The sequence below is a fragment of the Arctopsyche grandis genome, chromosome 4, assembly GCF_051622035.1.
Source record: "Arctopsyche grandis isolate Sample6627 chromosome 4, ASM5162203v2, whole genome shotgun sequence".
NCBI classification, from domain to species: domain Eukaryota; kingdom Metazoa; phylum Arthropoda; class Insecta; order Trichoptera; family Hydropsychidae; genus Arctopsyche; species Arctopsyche grandis.
Genome location: NC_135358.1, coordinates 16,775,448 through 16,789,963, shown reverse-complemented (window position 1 = coordinate 16,789,963; position 14,516 = coordinate 16,775,448).

Genomic DNA, 14,516 nt, shown 5'->3' with positions numbered 1-14,516 from the left:
GACCATAGATGTTAGGTGTTGTTTCGATTTACATGTGTATGTATGTAATAATTATGTATTTAATATGTTATATATCACTTCTCGAGTCGTAATCTGTTTCGCACACTCACCGCTTTGGAGCAATCTGTTAGGCGAGTGTGCATGATTAATTGAAATAAAATAAAATATTAACCGTACAATAACATTGTATGTATTTTATTATATTAAAACTAGGAACATATGGAACATGTCTGAAATCGTCAATCACATCAATTCATGTATTCAAAACATATGTACATATATTCGAAAGGTATGTTTTTCAAGACGTGAGTAGTTAATCAAGCAAATGTATGTACATATGTACATTCTATAGTTTTTATAACCGCACGTAGCGATCCTAAACAAACGTCACTTCAGGAAAATCAATATATGTTCCCGGTTGTTTTCGAATTTTAAGTGTCCCTCGCCCCCCCCCCCCCCTATCCCGTTCCCCCAGCCAAAAAAGCAAATAAAACTGAAATCGGACGGATCGTGGGGCCATCCAAGTCCTGTCTTCATTCAGGACACGCATGCGACCCGACAATCAGGACCCTGAGGTTCTTCGAAGCATCCTGACGATTGACGACACTCCACCCCTGTGTAATATTATTTACAAATTTAATAGCCGGGGTATTGTGCTTGTGCTAGTCAATTTTATTTTTCGTGTAATAAAACGTGTCTGCGAAGAAAGCTCGTGATACCAATACCGATATTTATTGATGATAAATCTTGCACTGGAAAATACATACATACATACATACGTACGTACGTTCAGAGCGGTTAATGAACTTGAAAGGTTGACGACATGTCGTCGTCGTTCGTTCTTATTATTATACGAAGTTAATAGTACTAGTCTACTAAGTGCGAAAATGAACAATCTTCTTGCAGACGAAAATGCATCGCTCCGATAGGGTACTTAAATAGCGTACCCGCATACATTTTAAACAGAAACATCCAGTGCAGGACTTTCAAATTACATATTACATACATATGTACATATATCTTTATCTTGGAATATACTTTGAACTAGCCTTACACTAGTTAAGTTTTTCATTTTCCAAAAATACCTCTTGTTTTTAAATAAAAATATTAATTTTGTTTTCTTTCCGTATAATGTATTTTAAAGTAAACAAAGAAGTCTCTCAATATTTTTTCGAAAATTTAATTTAGATTACGCATGACGTTATTCTTCGCCATTTTACGGTTCGTGATCTACAAAGCAAATGAAAGCAGGTTTTTTAATGTTGAAGTTGTTAGATCAAAGATTTCCTGGAAATGGCATCGGGAAAGCTGATTACGTATACTGAAAAATAACAACATTGTGTTATTTCAAAGACACGTACTTCTGTTGTTCTATACCAGACCGTGTATTTTTTTATACTACTCAAACGAACAAGACGCAGTTCAATTATCCGTCTATATACATATAGAACATACATACATATGTATGTATGTATGTTGGTTTTTTATTTATTTATATATGTATGATATATATTATTTTTATACACATATATGTATATGAATAGTTTTTCTTTATTTATGTGTATATGCATGTATAATGTGTGTATGTACATATATGGATGTATGTATGTGTATGTGTATATATATATATATATGTGTATGTATACATGTATGTGTGTATATGTATATGTATGTATGTATGTATATGTATATATATGTATTTGTGTATTTATATATGTATGTGTGTACATATATGTATTTATGTATACGTGTATATATTTGTGTATTTTATGGATGGAGTATATGTTTATATAATTGTCTTTGGCCAATTCCTGGTATAAATAAAATAAAAATAAAACTAAAAAATATATATAAGATTAAAAGTGTATATGAAGTCTCGTCCGTAGAAAAATATGTATATTATACACACTCATATCTAAATATAATTTAATTAACTTATGTAGGTACATAGTACATATATACATACATAGGTAGGTAGTATAGAGTTCCTATTTCTTTTCTTTCGCTCGTATTTTAACAATAAAAAATATAAAAGTGCAGTTTTGAACATAAAATTAACCACAACAATTATAAAGTTCACTGCGAAAATTTTACGATTGGCAGTAAAGTGAGCTTTTTCAACTGACAAACTAAAACGTAAATGGTGTGCTGCATTTCATTCTTTAACCTCGTACGGTGATACGAGTTTTTTCTACGGTCGTATATAAATATATCCATATATACATACATATGTATGTACATATGTTGTGTATATTTACGAAAAATTATAAAAAATCCAGAACAATCGGAAAGAAACAAGTTTAGGGTAAACTCAAAACAAGTTAATATCGAATACGAATTTTCGTAAAGTAATAGATCGCGATTTCTCGACCGTCACGGACGATAAAGTGGAAAAAACTTGAAACAAGTTTTAATGAAAAACCGTTCGTTTTTCAATGGAAAAGTATTTTGCGTGTATTATTACATATATATATATATATATGTATGTATACATATATTTTCAGTTCGTAGAAATAAATTAAATTTGGTAGAGGCTTCCTCGAAAATGAGAGGGATATCGTATTGAATAAAGGTCGAGGCTCTTCGCATTAATCATCTTTTCATCTCGGTTCGTCCGGGGGGCTGTGCGTTGTGTCTTTTTTTTGCGACTTATCCTTGAGTTTAGGAGAGTTGGTCCACGGTTTTGCGGGGAAAACCCGATCAGGACGAAGGGATTCTCGTGTCCCGGAAAACTGCAACGTCAGGATACCACAATCGATAGTTGTCGACGTCGGAATCTTGAACTATGTACATAATATCACACCGGGTAACTTTAGAACCTCATTTTCTTTTTAATATCCACGCCGGCAGCACCTTAGATAAGACGCATAAATTAAAATATATGATGATATAGTATTAATGTAGCTTACTTGATTTCGAGCGTTCGCGCTGTTCTACTATGATAAACATTTTACTGCCGGTAATACATATAGTGAAGCATCTTTGAAATCATTCCACTCCATTGATTTTTCTCGCTGCCTTTTAAACAACATTGAACTATGTAGTCTCAAGATTTTGGTCAATATTGAGGTTTTTGCTAGTGAGCTTTTGAACTTTTTTTTAATTTATATTTTACCATGGTGTTATTATAGTTGCCTTAAACGACACCTATGGTATTAAACTTTTACATACATATACAAATTTATACATTATTAATTTGAAATCATATTCAAATTTAAAATTTTGATGAGTTGAGACCCGCTATGCGGGTGGGATTGTTTGGCCAATTTGATGACAAACCATTCCAACAATGAAATTAGATAAATCGGCAAACTCTGATCTACTTGAAGTCACAAATATATAAGTCTGACCAGCGGCACTACAGAAATACTCAAAAATACCAATAAATTATTTTCAATCGGTCAATTGGTCAACCCAGGGCTTGTGCCTGGAAACCTTTCGGTGGGTGGCATTAACGCAACCCCCAGCTACATATACATACTGCTGATTACACTGAGCAACAAAAAAAAATACCAGAGCGGAGACTAGCCAATCTTTACTAAGTTTAACCCACTGAATTCGAATATGATATTGATTTTTGTTGGTGGGTGATCGTTTACGAGATATGAGCGTTTAAAAAAAATGCGCGATTTTTACAGTTTTTTGGCTTTTGCGGTCTTTAACTCAAAATTTAGGATTGGTACGCTCAAAGTGAGTATTGAAATCAATAGTCAGATATTTTTCCTATTAATTGTTATATTTCATTGTTTTAAAATACTTCTAATTAATTGTCTAGCGAATTTTAAAAGTCAAAAATATATTTTTTTTTACGGATTTTTTTCCCGTGCTATTTTTCATTTATATGGCAAATTTTTTATTTCACCACGTTTATAAGGATTGGTTTTCTATCTCAATATTTTTTTTTTTATCTAAACTTACTAACTCGACCGGTTTTTGCGTAAGAATGATTTTCGCTCAGTTCCCGTATGCCTATAACAGAAGCGTTTGTGCAAGCGAGAGCAAGCGAAATGGCAAGTCCGTCGCTTACGCACGTGTGTTGAAACTCTCGTTTGCCGTCTCGCTTGCACAAATGTTTCTGTTATACGCATACGGGAACTGAACAAAAATCATTCCTACGCAAAAACCGGTCGAGTTAGTAAGTTTAGATAAAAATAAAAAATATTGAGATAGAAAACCAATTCTTATAAACGTGGTGAAATAAAAAATTTTCCAAATAAATGAAAAATAGCACGGGAAAAAAATCCGTAAAAAAAAATATATTTTTGACTTTTAAAATTCGCTAGAGAATTAATTAGAAGTATTTTAACGCAATGAAATATAACAATTGGTAGGAAAAATATCTGACTATTGATTTCAATACTCACTTTGAGCATAACAATCCTAAATTTTGAGTTAAAGACCGCAAAAGCCAAAAAACTGGAAAAATCGCGCATTTTTTTAAACGCTCATATCTCGTAAACGATCACCCACCAACAAAAATCAATATCATATTCGAATTCAGTGGGTCAAACTTAGTAAAGATTGGTAAGTCTCCGCTCTGGTAACTCAAAAACGTGATTTTTTGTTGCTCAGTGTTATTGGAATTCCATTGGAGCCTCCTATAAAATGTATTTATTTTATTATCATGAACGGATGAATTTATTTTAGGCGAGTATTGTATGATTATGTTATATTTTTTTAGCAATCAAAAGATGTGATAAAAACTTGAAACCATTATTCAAGTAAAAAAAATTTAATTGTAGTCGGATTTCAATGACAATTCTACATTTATAAATAGAAAACTCCATGGAATGATCTAAAATCACATTTCTTCTCTCAATACCTTATTATTAATAATATCATTTTTAATATTATTATTATTAATAATATTATTAATATCTTATTATTATTATTAGTAATTAATATCTGATTGAAAACAATTTTAATTAATATCTGATTGAAAACAAATTCCGTCGCGATTTGTACGAGAAAAACTAATCTTAGAAAATCGACAATCAAGCAGCGCCCACGATATTCTTGCTGTGAAATAAATATTTGAAGATATGTCGAGATATTAAGTTTACAGTATATTTAAGTTTATATATTTTAATTAAAACTCTGCAAATATCTTGCACTCTATTAAAAAAGTGCATTGAATAGTTTGCGTCTGGGGACCGAACGATGCATTTCAAAGAAAATGAAATGCATCTGCGATGAAACTATGCAACAGCAAACTATGTACTATATGTCCTGGTTTATGTACAATATTCCTATTAAAATGAAGTCATAAAAAGTGACTAATCTAAGCATCGATAATGCAAGCTTTCACCGTGTAATATTTGTCTACGTTACCTTATAATTTTCTTCACAGCTCGAAATGAAATGGCGCATGTCTCGAGCTTTATTAAAACACAATGCACCTTGCTTAATCAGTTTAAGTGTTATTAAAATTGCACCCGATGAAATTAGTTTGCAAGGTCGACGATCCGAGTAGAAATCCTCCGGTCTTAACACTTTCTAGTCCGACAGAGCGTGCTCTGGCATTTTCCACAACGTGTAATTGTCAGGTCAGACTCGGGAGAGTTAAATTGGATGCACAAAACCAGCGCAATCTTCTCACGACACCCTTGTGTACATATACATATATAATAATATTGCTTATTTTATTGCACATTTAATTTCCCGTCGTTAAGCTTTTCCATAGCTGCTTAGGTTTATGAGAATAATACGTATAAATGTACAAAATGTATATGTATACGTACTTGTACACTCATTCATTTGAAATTTTATATTTAACACCTTTAACTAATGATTCTATAAAACATAAATGGCTAGTCATATTATTTTTATAATTATTTTATATGCACATTATACATATATATATATATATATATATATATATATATATATATATATATATATATATATATATATATATATATATATATATATATATATAAAGACGCTAATTTATGTGTGTGTGTCCTAACGCTAGCCGAACATAATGAATGAATCGATAAAAAGCCTAAACTTTGTATAAATTCTCATTCGGAAGTCGAACCGGCGAACCCTCATGCGAACACAAATATCCTCTTATAGTTATACCTGAGTTCAGAGAGTTAGCGATGAAACCATCGTAGAATATTCAAATGGCCTTTTTTTTAAACATTAATTGAAAATTTTCGTTCTCGCCATATCAAAATACGTAATTATAATAATTTTATTTAGCAAGGTTTAAAACCATATTTTTTGTTTTTATCAAACAATTAAATATATATTTTTAATAAATTTATATTTTAATGATATTTGAAAAATAAAATTAATTCCAGACCGCTGGTTCGAACCTACGACCCGCGACACCAAAACACTCTTCTTCGACTATAGTGGCGATAAACAAAATGCTTCAAATAACACTATTTAATTACGACCTACATATACATATATACATACTAGGCATAAAACTAGTATGTATATAATAGCCACCAGTATAGTTCGGTGGTTGCGTCAAAACTAACCACAGAGAGGTTCCCGAGTTCAAGTACAAAAATAAAAGTAATATTTTTTTGACCTAAATTGAAAAGAATTTATTCGGATAGTAAAAATTGTTTTATACATATATTGATATGCATTATATTACACGTATGTGTGTACATATAAGTACTTAAATGTTTATTTATTGAACCATAACGAAAATCAAATGTTTACCCATTAAATTTCCATTTATATGCTTACTCTTCCATATAACTCTAAAATAACTACGGCACTTAGGGCAAATCAAAATATAAAAAAACACGTTTATAGTGAACATTTGCAACTAAGCACTTTCGTATGTCTATGCGTATATTATGTACATATGTATGTTTGTACATACATACACGTTTGTGTAAAAGGACGACATGAGCCAACAACCGATAAAATATAACCGATATTAACTTGACCGAAAATTACGACCGAACATAAAAAAAATGTACAAAAGGACCACTAGCTCGCAGCATCAACCCAATCCTTCGACACAATCGTACATACTATGCTAAAATCCACAACGACATCGCATGAACGATTTTTCCCATCGAGCTTAGATATTTGAGAGCTTCGATAAGACTCGCACTAAAATTTAAGAAACTACTTTGGAATTGATTCGAAGCGATTTCCCGAGCTCTTTCTCAATACACTGAGTATTTTTTTGCGGCCCTCAAGCTACGGAATTATGTAGATTACATTATTTTTATACCCTCCGATGTCCAATATGGACGGGTCTCAAATAAAAGTGGTCAACTCCAATAAAACGGCAGTAGTAGGTATAGGATGCGCAAAATAAAAATAAAACAAAAGTGTGGATTGGAAATGTGGGTTGAAAAATAAAAATCGTCATCGCACCACCCTTTCCGTTTTGGAGTTACACATAACGTTGGCAATTTAATCCCGGGGTTTAGGGGTTGAGGCCGCTATCTAAAAGCTTCCTGGACAACACTAAACTCGAATAGTTCAGCCACACTCCGGTATGTCTCCATTTAAATGCTGGACGCTCTTATCTCCACCTCCTGTATACGACTCGTACATACATAAATACTTATAGATATCTAATATATAGTCTTAGGAAATACTGAATAAATAGATACAATGTATAATACTACAACCACTTCTATTAAATGTGGAAGTTTGGTTTCGGAATTAGTCGCCACCACTAGATATATATATATATATATATATATATATATATATATATATATATATATATATATATATATATATATATATATATATATACTACCACCCAAACTTTACATACTTACAAAGTCTCTTTCGAAGTTACATATATATTAGATTATAGATAAATGGTTAGCGTGTAATGCTTTCAATCGTGTGATCACGGGATCAATCCCTAACTGTACTGCTGTGCAGATCTTGGATATGTGATTCCAAGGTCGATCGTTTCTCATCAGAGTTTGGCAATTTAGCTGATTTCATTGAATTAAAAATTGGCAATACTCATACCGAAAATGGGAATTCCAACAAATTGGCAATACTGTCCTATTTCACGCAAAAGAAGTATACAGCATCTCTAATTCACTTAGTTATAAAATGCTTTTACCGTTTAATGGAAAATTATATCAGTTTGAAATTATACATTTCCATAAATAGTACAAATCATCTTAATTTTATTAGAGTCCATATCGCTATTCGTAATCAACGAAACGAATCAAAGTTAGCCATCCTCTGAAAATTAGCAGCAAATGATTCACTTGCATAACGCACATACATATGTATGTACATAATAAGTAAACAAGCAAACATACATCTGTAGTAAGTGGCACGTGCTCTATTAGTAGTACGTGCTACCCAGCAAGATGGAGAGCATTACCCATCTAGACAACGCTATGTCAATATTTCAACTGGATGCATCTAAATGCATCGATGCACTATTAATACAGTCGCACGACAAAATTCTCAATATAAATATTATCCGTACGTACATACACAGATTCGATTATGTAAAGTCTACGTGAATGTGCAGAATGCATAGTTACATATATACTACGCTTCCAAAGAACCATGAATACGTTAACCGAGCAGTTTACGGTGCTTTGTTCGAGAACAAACGAGAAATATGGTTGTTCGTAATTTATTAGTAGCTTGGGATGGAGAATGGGGGTTGGGTTTTGCATCTTGTTTGCTCCTTGAACGTCAATATTGCACCGAAAACCGATATTGTGCAAGCTGCTCACTGGGGCCTTATATTACAAATAGCACGCCGCTTTCGATCAATGCTCTTCCTGTATTGAAAATTTATTACGACCGAAGTGCCTTTTGTAAATAAATGCGGTACAAATATTAAGTTTGTATATACATATGTATGTATGTAAGTATGCTAACGGAAGTGTTCTAATTGAGTCTGCGGTCTTTCGACGGGTTCACCTAGTTCAATTAAACTCACAAATTGATTCTCGAAAACCATCGATATATATGTATATACATATGGGTCTACGTGACGAGCCAGAATGTTAAATTACAGAAAACACAAATATCGGAAGGGAAAGATCGAAAATCGAAAGATCTTAAGTCGAAAGATCAAAAAAAAAGGGTGCATGGTAAATGGTACATACTCACTTAATTTGCGCGAGCAGGGTACAACAGGAACAAGAGGAACAGGCTTTTCCTCCCGTATTCTGCCGTCACAGCCGTCATTAATTTGTCATTATTATTTTTATCCATTTTTTTAATATATGTACATATGTATTATAATAATAAAAAATATATAAAATATCGGAATGTCACCAAAATGCGGTGGGGTCACAATAACCCTCCCCATTTCCCAACGGTCCATCAAGCGGCACGCAGCGTCTTGAGGTAGATAATTGGATTTGCACCAGTTAACGCTGCTTTCATCTGCATTTAGGAACTCTAAACCCTCTATGACCCATGGAGGGTGTGCGTGGGGTCGCACGTGCCCACTGCTTAGCACCCTCGAGAATGTGTACGTGCGCGTGCAGCCTCACAATGGACCATTTGACGTGCTTTGCAATTAATGGACACAGTTTCGGGTGATGGGTTATTGAATAACCCATAACTGTCCTGCCCTGTCCTACCCGTCATTATCATTACCCAGAACTATTCGAGTAACCGTTACATTGAAGCATCAATGAAATAATTTGATTTCATTTAAATCTTCCTACTATCCTAGAACGTAATTTTGATTAATGATTAGTTCAAAAACATTAATGTGGATTTTATAATGCAATAATAAAATTATAAAATAACGGTTTGGGTTTACAACAAATTATTAATGGAAACTAAGTGAAGCGCTTGAGTACATATGTATGTATGTATACATACATACATATATATAATATAATACGTAAGTGCTTTTTATGTATGTAAATATGTATATAATAGACCATATTTACTTTATTTACGTATATATGAAGTATCGATAGAAGTATAGTGGTAAGATATTTTTACCGATTTGTATATCAGATAACGTTTTATGGCTTTTATTTCCATTAAAAAGTGTAAAGGTATGATTTATATGCAGTTCATATCTAAATAATTCATTCATTTGTTATTATTATTATTGTTATTTATTCATTTTTATGTATTTATTATAATAATAAAATAAAAATCGTGACATTCAACATAAGTCTATTTGAATTAAATGAATGATTGCTAATTTCTTACTGTTTTATTGTAAGACTGGTGTGACGCATTGGGGCAACCTGTCTGGTCACGTTGTCATTAAATTGTTATTATTATTCTTTATTAATTTATTGTTTATTAATTGTAATAATAAAATAAAATAAATAAATACATTCAACAAATGTGAAAATTCAATCAGCTATTGTAAATTTTATAAAAAAGTTATTCAAACTATGATTTTATTATGTTCAATCTGTAATATAAACAGATTGTAAAAATGAATCAGAATCAGTTCTCTTAATCTGTATTTATGTATGTATGTACATACATGCGTTATCAATGAAAGCTGTTGAGATTTTGACGCATATGTCTTTTACATATATACCTATAAATATGTATGTATATTTATTTCAATATCAACACTCTTGATTTCTATATAATTTGCGTGATTTGAAAGTACCTAGCATATTTTTAAAATAATGACTATACATATAATAACGGGTAACATATTTTAAAATTTGCAACCCACTGGGATAGCAAACTTCAGACAGTAAAACTGCACCGGAATCAAAAAAAATCACATTATTTTGGCCTAACTTTTTTCCAGGACTGGCCATAATGTGCAGTTTTACCGTGGGGATTTTTTTCTCATCTTTCAGCTATGGCGTGCTGCAGACGAGAGGAAAAAGCTAATGCGGCGCATAATTTATGCCAGCGGTGAATAAGCCTCGTCTGGATTTTTACTGAGATTTTTCCCACTCTTTTGTCTTCAAGGATTGCGCAAGTTTGTGTCGGGACATCCCCGTGCAACGTGGGAGATATGTAGAGAGTGGAGCAAGCGAAAGCACTTCACACGTTCCACACGTTACATCGTCTTTTAAAGAAAGATTTAAAACTAAAATAACAAAAAAAGATGAAAGTACCAAACGCCCACCATGCATTAGAGCTCTTTGTACTATGTACATACATACCTATATTATATTATATCCACACCAGAGAAATGTTATAATTTCTCTAATCCACACAACATAATATGTACCTATATTTATACTCAGAATCAATTTTTAGTTAATAACTGGCTGAACCCGGCAAGCGTTGCGGAAAAACGCAGGTGGCGAAAACATTTGAAATGATTGCGTTGCAATGCCACTCATTCCTGTTTTCCCGTTCCCGTTCCCGTTTTTGAGCGATTTTTTTTACAAAAACCGTCGTGAGAATGCACACAATAACTCGTGTAAGTTTCATCGCAATCGATTGAATGGTATAGGAACGCATACGTGACAAACAGACAAACATTGATTTTTATGTATATAGACTGTGTATAATGAACTCGTACATTGTAGCTACATGTATGTATGTATTTCTGTGGAGTATAGCTTTACCTTTTTTTGTTACATAAACCATTTAGGAAATGAAGAACCATTATTATATAACGCAGTCTATGTGTGCATACATATGTACGTACCTACATATAAATTCGTTTGCATAATATCAATTAGTATTTCATCGCCATAGTATTTCACATAATTCAATAAAATGAGGAACTTTTACTGAAGAGAATTTTTTTTTATTATTTCGAGAACCCTGACGATGAAATTTACATACATACATATATATTATACATATGTATATACTATAATGCAAAAATATATACTTTTATGTTAGATCAAAAGTATAGCCTACTGTAGTGATATATTAGTTCTTAATAAAGTTGCGTTTAGATACGTTTCTATCGGAAACATTTAAGTGTAAAAAGGCGTTGGACAGCGATGCATAATCTCTATCGGTATTTTTAATAAATGTATGTACATACATACATATATGGGGAATATATAATGAGAAGAGTGTGGATGGGAAGGTGGCATAACAATAGGTGACAGAAAGATTTGTAATATTATAGGTATATTAGTAAGATTCGCGGACGACACGACGTTAATGGCCAGCAATAAGGATAAAATGGCTGAACTACTTCATATTATAGAATAGAAATAGATAATAAACACCAACAAAAATCCTTTTCGTTGACAGATTTGAGTCTCCAATACTTTTAAAGGCAGTGAGAAAATCAACGGTTTTATTTAATTACATAGGTGCTTTGATCTCAAGAGAAGGAGGATGCCAATCAGAAACCCGCAGAAGAATAGGAATGGCGAAAACGGCGATGATTAGTCTGACACGATAAAACCGTTATATGTATGATGAAATAAACGAAAATCAGTCTAGTGCGATCTCTGATGATCTCCATTACATTGTATATACATATGTACACAGATGAGAAATGGACGCTTAAAAAGAGAGAAGGAACATGTTAGATGCATTCGAAATGTGGTGCTGAAGGCAGATGCTGCTCATTCCATAGACTGCAAGACGCACGAACATCTCCATCCTCAAAGAGCAGGCAGTTTCAGAGAGATTTTCCACAACATGTAGAAAAAGGATTCCTTCCTACTCTGACCGTGTTGCCAGGAAGAATGTGGAAAGTCTAGAGAAGCAGGGAGTCACCGAAACACTAGAGGGAAGGAGAATGAGAGGAAGGTCTCCCATACGATGGTCAAACCAAATTAAATAACTAATGGGATCGTCCCAAAACGTTGCTGGGACAGGACCAGGAGGAGTAAAGGCGGATCGTCAGGCGAATTTCAGATGATAAAAATGACCACAATGCTCACCACTGAGCAAACGAGAACGAAGAATAAAGCTGCATCATCTGCAAACTACAAAATTCCTTAGGTTCTATAGATTTAATAGAACACCAGTTGAGGACCTTTAATTAATAAAATTAAACTTCAGAGTGAACCATTATAATCCAAAACTGTAGGTATGGAACAACATTGAGAAATTTTCAACTTTAACCTTTATATTAACTAAATATGATTAAATGATTCATGACTGTAATTTTTTCCATTTCAAATGAAACATTTCATTTATTCCAATTTACGCCCCACTTTAAAATAGCACCCGCATTCAAATTAATTTTATTGTATATTACAATATTAGGGTACATTTGGACTGTTCTCACAGTTCGTTACTGAACTGTTCCCTACATTTAAATTTGTAATAAATAATAGTAAGCGATTATATTCTGAACACAGTGTTTATTTCCAATATAATATAATAGTTTCGTACACGCTCAACGCTTAAAACTGTTTCGGTTATTCGAATGCGTTTTTATTTTTCTGAAATCCACTTGTTTACATGTCGATGTAATCTCCCACTTTTAATGATTCATAAATTTTAATACATACAGCGGACATGGCCCAACTGTGGCATGCGAGCCGCACGCTGCTCTTTTGCTTGTCAAATATTGTTCCACTTCATTTGAAAAATAATTGCTGAATAAATGATAAAATCAAAGAAAACTTCGAAGAACACAAATGCTATTTACATGGATAACCAGAGTATTCATATTCATAACAGAAATTACAAAACTTTTCATATAATATGTATATATTATATATTAAATTACTCCTCAAGACCCAGGCTATACAACATTATTACGATAAACGTCCGCTTTAGATTACCTAAGAATAAACGGGAATGGTCACACGAATCACGTACAAAAACATTTGTGTACCACATTTGTGCACCAGCCGCTTATATACATATACATATGTACATATGTACGTATTACCATACACCAAACGAGAAAAATTTATATAACCAAATTTTCAAACATATTGTTGTATCTACCCACCTACACATGAATATTTCTTTCAAAATTGCTAAAATTTATACAATTCTTTTGAATTCGACTGGTATTCGAACGTTAGGACAAAGTTGTGTGAATTTCAACGAATACATATGTATATATGTACTTACACAATTGAGTATATTACTGAAAAACCGTTTTAACGGCAAATGGCCCGAAAAATAGCTCGGTAATATATCGTTAAATTATAACTTTTACCGGTAAATCAACAAAACCGCTGCGTATTATCACATTGGTCTCCCTTAATTTATATTCTGGCAACACTGGACTGACCCAGTGCTTCATACCAGAAAAAATATACAATAATGGAATTAATAGTAGAAATTATAGAACGGATTTACAAGGAAGATGTAGTACATCTATCAGTTTCAGATTCCGATGATCATATTGCAGTAGTTCTATCTACGACCTAATGTGCGTTTAAAGTAAAACAAATGGTTCAGTTAGCTATTAGAAAATAAAACTAAAGTCAGTGTGGGAAAGGAATCTAACCAGAAGAAAAAAATATAAAAATTGTGAGAAAGGAAATGATCTTTTTGATGAAATTAAATAAAACTGAACAAAACACTTGAAAAATTAATCACAACTATCGGACAATAGAGGGAATATTTACATTATGATTTCTTCGCTATTATTTTCTTAAACGACGAATAAAAGAAACATAAATTTAATACAAATATAAAAAAAAAAAAGT